This window comes from Perca fluviatilis, chromosome 19 (genome assembly GCF_010015445.1).
Source record: "Perca fluviatilis chromosome 19, GENO_Pfluv_1.0, whole genome shotgun sequence".
In the NCBI taxonomy this organism is placed as follows: domain Eukaryota; kingdom Metazoa; phylum Chordata; class Actinopteri; order Perciformes; family Percidae; genus Perca; species Perca fluviatilis.
In genome coordinates, this window is record NC_053130.1 from 14,749,749 (window position 1) to 14,761,296 (window position 11,548).

Genomic DNA, 11,548 nt, shown 5'->3' on the forward strand with positions numbered 1-11,548 from the left:
AGATGTGACAAAAATGGCAAAAATAACTCGGTTTCATATGACAGCTTGTTATGCAAGCTCTGCGAATGACTTTGAAATGCATGAATGAAACTAATTAGCAGCGACAAGCTCAACTTCTTAAGGAGTTATCAAGATTGGTTAAATACATTTCCGGTTAAGGTGTGCGTCTATTTCACAGATCTGAATCCTACAAAGCAATAAGTAAAATCTGATTTTGCCTTCTTCAGAAGACAGGAGAATATTGCGTGTGTTTCAATGAGGTATTCGTGACTGAAATCAAGGAGCGGCACAGGTTAAGAGATTTTTCAGCAGATATTTTACAGAGGAAGGCGTTTGTACTAGTGACTGACTTGTGAAAAGCACTGGCATCACACCTAAGCATCACCTCAAAACATGTAACCGATCACACACACCTTTGAAAGGCTGATATGTGTAGCGCATCACCTTAATCTATCTGTGGAAGGATGATCATCTGATGGCAGTGGCAGAGATAGTCTGAGACAAATGAGCTGCCTCTTGTCAAGAAGCCACGCTGGAGATGAGACTTCTGGTTCTTTCTTGAGCTGCTTTCATGTAGGCAACAACATGAGCGTGCACCACCATTGTTTGACTCCGCTGCTGTTACATATCACAGAGCCCAACAGTTTTGTAAATAAATCAAAGCTTCTCCCTTGGGGCTACAGGGCTATGGTCTTTGTATTCAAGAGTCTTTGCAGCGTGCCATTCTTGTGTTGTGCTCTTGTCATTTAAGCACTCGCCGTGATGTTTGCTATGGTCATTTACACCGCAGGCTCCTTCGACGGAGACATACAGATAGGATGAAAATGTTAATCAGACTCCCCTCACTGCCTGGCTGGACCGCTCTTGGCTCCTTTCACCCTCTAACCAGAGCTCTGTGCCTGCCCTACTCGTCACAGAGCGAAAGAGGAATGGCTGTGATGTAAAAGGCAAAGCCCCAACTGGGGTCACACTTTTATGCTGGAAGAAAGACAGGGTGCTGTCAGACCATATTCCCAAGTACTTGAAGAGGCTGTCTCGGGCACAAAGCAATTAACTGTTGTTGTGGTTGTGATGAAACTAACTGGGATGCACTGCTGCCTTAATTATAGATAGATTTGGTCCTTTATTGATATTTTTTATAACTGATAGTATAATTCTCAGCTTTCATTTTCTATAATTTTTTGCTGTGTGTATTATGTTTAGCCTCACAATATCTGGGAAATTGAAAAAAAAAAACTATTCACTTCTATAATAGGATTCATTAGCTGTGTGCCTCAGATAATTTGCTTGACAACAGACAGCACTATAGCATTAATGTTTGAATAGTAGAGGACTCACTCCTAAAATGACCTTGGGTAGCCTAATGGCTGTTGCAGATATAGTGAAATATCCTTCTGCAGCACCATAATAAAATCAAAAATAGCCCCTTTTCTTTAAACAATGATATCTAAGTCATCCCAAACAATACCAATGGACTTAGACAGGTTCACTCAGGAGGACATGAGGCACTTTTCCTACTCTGGCTTCGTCTGTTGTTGAATTCCCCTCTACACTGCGACACAGATTGCTAAAGCCAGCTAGTTTAAGGAGCCACAATATCTCCTTGGGTGACTCCGAACCTTAATTACCCTAGGAACAGAGGCATAGATGGATATCTAAGACAGCGTCTCGCCGAGTACACTGCTGCCTCAGAATCCATGTAAGGCAATTACTACTTCTGCTTCGGCAAAGAATCAAGAGGCACAGGTAAAGAAAAGAAAGCAAACTTCATTCAAATGAAAACATTAAAAGCATATCCCCTCCTGTGATCATCATTTTCTTGTCCTGCAATTCTCTAAACCTGGCCGAAGCCCAGACTCATAGAGGCATCAGACTTAGTATCAAACTGAGAGGGACTTTAAGACTGCAAAGCTTCGGAAAAACCTGCCAGCACAACAACTACATTTAAAGACATAATTCCTGTTGTGTCATTTGTAAGTTAAATTGATTCCTCAGCCCTACAAACTCACCCTCAGCATTTGGAATCAAGCATCTATCTGCCTTAAATTCATACTTATGGATTAAAAACTATAACTGTCTAATGGTGGAAATCCTATCTGGAGCACTACCAAAATGAAATCAATTGTTCTTTGGCACAAGGCCTACCTGTCCAGATAATATCATGTAAATCCAATCATACATTTTGAGATATTTGGTAGAACAAAATAACTAAGAGGCAAAGACATAACCTTGTTAGCCTAGGTAATAAGAGAGCTAGTTTGAGATAAATATTTAACACATGCTGAGAATCTTTCTATATTTTCTAGGTCAGTGAATGGTTTCTAACATTGGGTTTTAAAACATAATTATTTTCTAGTAGAATAACAACGGAACATGTCATTAAAAGTTACTTTCACTGACTTTTAATGACTAAGATGATGATGTGGATGATCACTCCTCTGAGGGCTTTAATATTTTGATATGCTCTATAAGTTAGCTGTAAGAGTGATGCAAGAACTTTCAAATGTAAAACTATGTCACAAAGGAATTTAATGTTCAGATGTGTGAAGCAGGTTTTCTCACAGACAGCACAATTTGTTACCTTTTTATTGTCCCCAAAGTGCTTAATTATTTGTTTGATCTTCTTGGGCTTTTTCAAAGGCACAAAAGTATTTGTGATCTGAAATACCATGCTGAGTTTTTCACATAACACACCTGATCATTTGGATTCATATCTGGGAGATCGTTTTCGACGTTGTTTCAGCTGAAATAAAAATAATATTTTAGACTTGCAGCAGCACAGCGTCCTCCCAACACCCACATTTTGATTAAACGTGTCCCCTTCTTAGATTAGGTGTTCCTGTGGAGGCAATTTCCCAAAAAAACATACTGTAAGCACATTTGTCCTCTGTTTTTTTTCTCTCCTAGATCCTTGAGGAGAGTGTTCAGACAATTCAGCCACAATGCCACATGTCCAACTTGCACCTGAACGTGATGCTTGGGTTGCTCTTGATGTGATTATCATTGAAATCTTGAGGGTTTTCACTGTGCAAGCAGACATTATGTTACTGTAGCAGAACCATTCGGCTTCTCTAACCTTAATTCAATGCTGTGTTTTGTTGCCCCTCATCAGTCTGGTACTTGTTCAAGGAGCCCTGATTATGGCAAAACTTTTCATTGTTCGGTGTCCAGGAAGGACAACCGTTAAAAAAATAGTAAGTCTCTTAGACCTGACTTTATGTTTTTTACATCTTCTTTCTGTTTCTGATTTAACAGGACGAGGATTCTACAATCATGCTAGCAGCTCCATGAGGCTACTTAGGCACAGAGGTAGGCCTACTCTGGCCTAAATGCTAATGTCAGCACACTTACAACGACAATGCTAACATTTTAGCAGGTATAATATTTACCAGGTTCATAGTACACACTTAGATTAGTGTGTTAGCATGCTAACATCTGCTTATATGCACTAAACTCAAAGTAAAGCTGAGGCTGATGGCACTATCTTTAGTTTTGCAGGTATTTAGCTATAAACCAAAGAAATGGGCAACTTTGGACATGATGATGGCAGTAGATGAAAAGTTAAGGGATCACCAACACCGTTACAATTTATCCTGAGTGGGACATGAATGTCTGGACCTAATTTCATGTTAATCCATACAATACTTGTTGAGACATTTGAGTAAAAACCAAAAATGTCAACCACAGTCATTAGGATTCATCCTCTGAGGACCATGAATGTCTGTACAAATTGTATGCCTGTAAAATTAGATATTTTACTGAAAAACCTCAAATTGTGACCTGCTGGACTGACTGACAGAGATGCTGTTAACATTTCTAAGTCATGATTACTTTCTGTGTGGATCCTCAATCAAATTGGAGTGTGATCTGATATCTGGTTGCAACACTAGACGAAAATGTGAGTAATTTTAGGATGAGTTGCTGTTGTACCCTCTTATGTTCTGACCTACAAGAGCTCCACTGGTGTACAGGAGGTGCTCTGTAATTGAATTGAGTCTGACTTTTGTACTGCTATTGCCATATGCAACATTAAAGATGAAAGCAGAGAGGGAGCCACATACTTTTTAGGATGGAGAATAGGACCATCAATGCAGAATGCAGCAAACAGTCTCCTGAGTTGAAACTTCACTTAACTTTGGCCACAGCTGACAGTTAAGATTCCCCGATACAATTCATCTCTGGCAACACAGTGCTGCACACACTCAAGAGGAAATGAGAGAATAGTTTAATGATTTTTTTTCTTATGTTGAAAGGATTGTTAAAGGAAGTGTGAAACCATTTAATATCAATATACAAGAGGTTTTTATTATTCACGAAGCAATTGTTGATGCATCTGAATTGTCCACAATGTTGAAGAACTGTTTTTGATAGAGGATAAAGAATTGGACATGAGGTTATTATTACAGTGACAAACATGTATTCTGGGGTATCTTAAGTTAACACAAAGCGTGAGTTAAACCACATTGTAAATAGATTTGTCAGATCCGTTATCAGACAATGCTCAATCATCTTTCAGAAAACTCTTCCTGCCCCCTGGGACAGTAGCGCAGGATAGACAAACAGCAACAGCAAAATAAGATTTTTTATATGCTATCATTTTTCAGCATTTCAAAATATACTGAAATCCTGTCACAGCAGTATGCACTGCTAGCAGAGTCGGGCCTTGTGTGCATGAATGTCATAGATATTTATCTGTATTGTGACAGTTCTGACAATCCCTACAGATACGTATGGCTGTTCATTCTACCTTCAATTGATCAATGTACAGTATTCATGCAGTTGATAAAAACTACATCTGATAGTTTTTCAAATGCAAAAGCATACACTGTAGTCTTGTACAAGGGCAACAGCTCTCTCTAAATAACTGCTGCTGGAGTCCTCAAAAGGCGACTTTGCACTGGCTTTCTGTTTGTCAAAAAAATTGATTTGAAAATACTGCTATTGATTTTTTCAAGCACTGGATGGTTTAGGGCCAAAATACATATCTCATCCACTGCTGTTATTAACCGTCTAGACCTCTCAGGTTGTCTGGGGCAGGTTCACTTTCTGTCCCCAGACATGGAGAGGCAGCATTCAGTATTTAGTAGCATTCATCCTCACATATCTTGAGGTCTGTTCCAACTCGCAGTTCTTTTAAATCAAAGCTCAATACGTTTTTGTTTGCTGTTGCCTTTCTAGGGAAAGCCACCCAGGGATGGCAATATCCTTTAGTCAGTCCACCACTTTGGTCCAGACTGAAATATCTCAACAACTATAAGATAGATTGCCATGACATTTTGTATAGCCATTCATGGTCCCGAGAGGAGAAATCCTACTGATTTCAGTGACTTTACCTTGTTTGTGGTTCAGAGTGAAATTTCTTGATAACTACATGTATTTCATAGATTGCCATGAAATCTGCTACATATATTCAAGATCCAAGGTCTTGTTTTTGAAAGATGCTTTATGAATGAACATTTATGTATTTATTTAAAAAACTGACTGTCTCTGTGTCAAAGAGCAGGAAGCTTTGCTCGTCTTTTTTTGCAAGTTTGTAGTGATCTAAAACATATTACAGTCCGTTCTTTTATTCCTCTGCCTTGGTGTATGTATAATTGTTAATATATTTGCTCATGTTTGACCTCTCACCTTATTAGTCTCTTACATCATAATCAAGGTTCACTTGCTATTCCTCAGTCACATTTTATATTTGCATATGTTTACATTTTATAGATTGGATTTTATTGATTGTTGATTTGTGATGATTGGCACATTTCTATCATCTAATGTTTTTAATACCTGGCTGCAGACCAAACTTTCTTCAGAACAATAATGATTGAAAATTGAAGTTGAAAAACTGAAAATTCACGATCTTTTAAATAGATTTTTAGTTGTTCAGCAATGTGAATAGTTTTTAATCGACATCTGTAGGTCTATTTTAACACACTGGGGCGTTATTGGCGTGCTGCTCTTCGTGTAGTGTGTCTGCCTTTTCTTTTCATTGACTCATAATGCACTCTAGAAGGTTTTATAGAAATGAGTTAAACCTTAACTTGACCTCACCTTACACACATAGTCGCATACAGTACATACTGCACTATTCTTTGTGAAAACCGGGAAAAGGAAAGGTGTAAAAAGGTTCTATAGAAACCTGAAGGGATCTTAACCTATAATTCACAATAATGAATGCAGTAGATGGAAATGAAAGCCCTTTTGGTTCATGAAATATAGCTGAGGGTTGGGTGCTGTACCTGGTGCTCTTGGTCGTCATTGTCATTATCAAAGAGCAACACAGTTAAATGAAAGAATTAAGGTCATGACTTCAGTATCTTGGCTGTGATTCATGTAAGCCAGCTGCCCTGGGATTTGAACTGCAGCTTTTTGAAGACCAACTTCAATCATTTTAATGAGTTCATGATATCGCTGCTGACTGAGATGTCCCTGATGTCACTGCAGGGTCCACACTAAATGTATTCCATTGTTGTAGCCATTGATTTTTTTCCCTCTGATACATTTATTTTTAATGAGCCAGGTCTCCTCGTTGGTCCTCAGAGGCATTAAAAAAGTGACACACATACAGTAGGATCCCCAGTGGTGCTCAAACACTGTGCAGCTCTATAGGTTAATAGGTGGAAAAAATCCCTTGAAATAAGCCAAAAGGAAAACGGTGCACTTCTCACAATGTAGTCAAGTATCACCAACACAATGTTCTGTTCCTAATGGAGATAGTCATCCTATGTGAAGTCGTAAACAGGCTACATGAACTCAGCACAGCCTAAAAGTTGGCCTCCATTTAAAAATCCACACTGTCTCCAAATGTACATTGTTTTGCATATAATAGAATTTGGTAAGAAACATAATGCTGCATGGATTATGTTCACAAGCAATATATTTCCAGTGTAGGAAGTAAGTACTTTGTACCCCATGAAAGTCCCAGGGAAGGGGTTGGGTGGATGGGGGGCATAGAATGAGCAGGACCTTGACAACAGAGATTGGGGTCACATCCTGTGTGTGGTTAGGTTTAGGCAACAAAAGCACTTTGGTTAATGTTAGGCAAAGATCAATGGTTTTGGTTAAATGTTAAAACAGTTAAGTTGTTCTGTCTCATGCTTCAAATTAAAATGTTGACCTGATGATGGCACTAGAGGAAAGGTCAGAGGTCAGCAAAGCTATTACAATTCATCCTTAAGGGGGACATGAATATGTGTACTAATTAAATGTCAATCCAATGTATGTGTGTGTGTGTTTGTGTGTTTGTGTGTGTGAATGATAAAGCGCTATATAGTTGCATTTACCATTAAAAACATATTTGCTGTTGCAAATTAGTAGTACAGGAATAATTTCTAGCCAGAGTGTTTTAGACGTTTTTTATCTATGCATACATTTTCCATTTTGAACTCTATTAGCATGAAAGGAACCACATATCCCCCTAACAATGCAGGATGAGATGGCCTGTTGTTTTTATATTTTAATTTAACAGACCAATCACTAACACATGCAATGTAGGAAATTATAAAGATGAAGCAGTCTTATCAATGTTACCCATGCAGAAGTGACACACAAAAGCAAACTCACCTTGACTTTGTAATTTGGTCTGTAAAACGGCACTGAATCAACATTGTGTTAGCCGCATTATTGTCTGTCATGACTTACAATGTGTGACAGCTGCTATGACTGATACCTTTATGAGCATTATTAATGGGTTACTCATCTTTAAGTGACTATCAAAGCCACCATGGGCAAACAAATAAATCAATTTGGACTGCATCACAATGCAATTAACCATCATTAGGGCTCTAATTCACAAAAATAATGAGTTCAGAACCTTAAGAAACCTCACTTTTGATTAATTTCTTTAATACTGCGCAAAATAATCACAGATGCTATGATTGTGAAAAGACATACTTTAAAAGTGGCAATGACTTTGTGACTATTTGTGTCTTTTTTTTCCTTCACAAAAGATCTTTTTGAAATCATTGTAGAACAACCCAGACAGCGTTTCTTTTTGTTGCTTTAGCACATCCATGTGAACGTCATATTTTATTTATAACGTCTGAAAAGTGTGCCACAGAGAAGGCTTGGCATCCTACATCAGGCATCGAAAAACTGGATGGTGCTCATAAAAGTTTCAGCTCCTTTCAGAAGGGAGAGTTTAGACATGTCTTTAATTATTTTATTTCACATGAAAATCTTAAAAAACATTCACTCCATATCCAAAAATGGGAATATTTCTGGGTGCATTCTGAGGGTAACCCCTTTTAGACCTTCCATCTTCCAGGTGGATTTTTAGAAAAGATTAGAATTCTTTGAATTAACAACCAGATGGAAATGGATGCATCTTTATGTGTTATTTAGTGTCCATGTCTAATGTATGGACCATTCAATTTGTGGAAACACTTTTTCACTGAAATTTATCATTAGGAAGTTTGCCCCAAAATCTTTAGCTTTGATGCCAGCAATATTTCCAATGCTCTCACATCAAAAATGTTCTGAGAAGCTACTGAACTCTGATAGTCTCCCATGGGAGATGCTTGTACCTCATTTGTGACATGTTTCTTATTTCAGTCTTTCTAGATAATGAGGAGGTCATGCAGGTAAAAAAAGTATCAGTGTCATCACCCTGACACTGAATACTGATGCTTCCGTAAATACTCTATTGACGTCACAGCACAACTCGCACAGATTAATTTGAACCTACATACGGTTTGTGAATACATTTCTGACAACTCTCTCTCTTCTCTCACACCTCAGATAAAACTCAACTGAGGAGTCTGCAAGCCTTTGTGTTTGCTTTTCACAGAGGCAAATCTCAGAGGAGCAGCTGTACGTTATGCTATGACAGTCGAGCCTGGGACGTCGCACTTTTCTTCTTTTCTTTTTCTTTCCTTTTTCCTTTCCTTGGCTACTGAGAATAGGCTGAGTCTTCCCAATTAGCAGTTTTCTGTAGAGGTGTTGTGACAGCCAGGGAATACAATTTACAGTTGTTAAAGCCTATCTGAAGTCGTTGTCAGTGTCTAACAAAGAGAATAGGTTTGATAATAATCCAGAAAACTTATAAAGTACTGTCATGATTGAGTGTACTTATGTTTGGATCAAAGGTGGTCTAATCCATACAGCACATCTGTCCAAGCCGCTTTAACACATGATTCTGAAATTGCAGTCTGCTGCCAGATAATGTAGACCAGTCGCAAATCACACTTACATACTGTAAGCTGGTAGGAGACCTGCACAGCTTAGCTGAAAGGAGGAAACACTTTATAATGGGGAGACTAAGAGAAGAAATGTTACATTGGTGATGGCGTTTCCTAGAAGTCTTCTCCTGTTTCTAGTCTTTGTGCTAAGCTAAGTTAGCTAGCTGCTGGCAGTAGCTTCATATGTAGCTATGTACAGCCATGAGAGTGGTGTTAAAGGACAATTCCGGCAAAATAAACATAGGGGTTATTAACATATGTGTACCGAGTCGACCGTTCTCTGGGATATGGTTTCATGCTAATTGAATGATGTCTCTAGCTTGAAACAAGCTAGGGCAAACCGGTGATTAGCTTCTAACGCTAGCCTTCGGAACAGAGGGTAAATCGCTATTTCTACACCACTAACAAGGCTCAAAATAGCACCACACTTCAACAGTAGCATATTGAGGGTCCCTACATGTAAACCGAAGCATTGACAACTTTGTAAGTGTACAGACAGTTTATTAAAAAGATAGATTATAAAAACTGTACCGTTCATGTATACAGGCAGGCGCCATCTTGGGAAAACAGTCATGACCAGTCGAACCACGAATGGTGTGCTTGAGCTATGTCACTGGTTACTGTTTGCACGGCGTTCGTCGTTATAAGCTAATCAGCGGTTTGCGGCATCTTGTTTCAAGCTAGAGACACATTCGATTAGCATGAAAACATATCCCAGAGAACGATCGAAGCGGTACACATATGTTATTAACTCCTAAGCCGGAATTGTCCTTTAATCTCCATCGTCTAACTCTAAGTGTGTGTAAGGGTGTAAGTTTATTTCCCAACATTTTTTTACTTTTTCTTTAAATATACATATAACACCTCTACCTTATATTCCACTCACAACGTCTGAATGATGAAAATATATCCCATTGTACCTCCTTTGTGAGACAGCCACGTTCGCATCTTGCCACTGTCATGAGAAGCAAAAAGGAACTGATTTCTAATGGCGGTTTTAGTCTTAAATGACAGTTCTCTGTGAGTGCCATTGTGTGGAATCTACTCCAATAACTCCATTGATTAATTTTGTCTGTGGAAAGGGCAGCTATCAGTTCTTTTATACTGATACAGAGAGTCAATATGTGGCTTTACTGTTCTCAGTTTTCTCAGTCAACTACCGCTCAGCGTGTCTTGGAAATGACGTAGCCAGGAAAAAACGACTCTGTCAATAGAATGAACACTGACACGCTCTCAATAGAGGCATGCCCCCTCGCTTGCAGTGGAATAGATTTATTTCATTTTCTCGTTATTCATATGCCATTCATGACAGTCACCTGCATGCTGATGACTTCCTTTCAGAGATTCTTAATGCAAAAGCATTCTAAATATGAGCACACACAGTTGCAGCCACAGTTTGGTAAAGCATGCTGCAGTGCAGACCAGCTCGCTGTATAATTGAGAACTGGGAATAGCAGTGAAGGGACTGACCTATACGAAAGGAGCTGTGCATTTCAGACCTTCAAACCACTAAATTAAAACCTTCATAAATGGAGATTGACAGCACAGTTGCCTTGTGTGCTTGGGGAATCTTGGGGAAGTGCTGCCAAGTACTTTACCTGCGTCCCTGAGCTGCAGTGCAGGGTCAGCGCTGGAGGTGGCCACCTCAGCTGGGTGTAAAATGGCCAGTAAATCACAGGCGATACAGGCTAGTGCTTTTGTGGATATGTGTGTGTGTGCATTTATATTTCAATGCTGTTCATCCTCAGAGCTTTGTCTACACAATGCAAGCATGATCAGCCAGAAGATTATACATTCAGGTATCAGGATACTCTTTGTGCACCGGTGACTGTTTATGTTTGCTTCTATGCCAACATTTGCATGTGCATGTGTGTCTGTGTGCGTGCAGGTCACCCTGAAGCTGCCAGACCAGATGCGCAGGAGTCTGGATTGTGCGGAGTGATGAGTGGCTCCCTCGCTGACTCTGCAGACTTGGAACAATGCACACAGGTCTCTCCAACTAATGAGCTCTCTATATAGAGAGCATACAGTAAGAGCCTCCGCTCTGCCTACAGTTTCAATCAGGACGGGACCACCATATCTGGGGAGCAGAGCATTTTATACTTGTGCTGGCATTGGACCAAGGAACTTGATACAAAATGCAAATCAGCATTGAATACCAGAGGTGGTTCCAGTTTGTTTGTGTCACAAGATGGAGAGTGACAGGTTCTTTGGATCAGGATGGAGTAGGGTTAAGAATGCAGAGGCAGCAAGACTATTTTTGCTTTAGACTTTTTAATAGAGACAGTACAAATGCATAGGTTTTGCTTCTCCCAGAATGTGTTACAAAGCACATTGTATATCTGTGACAGCACCCCAAATCGTATAAAAATACATTT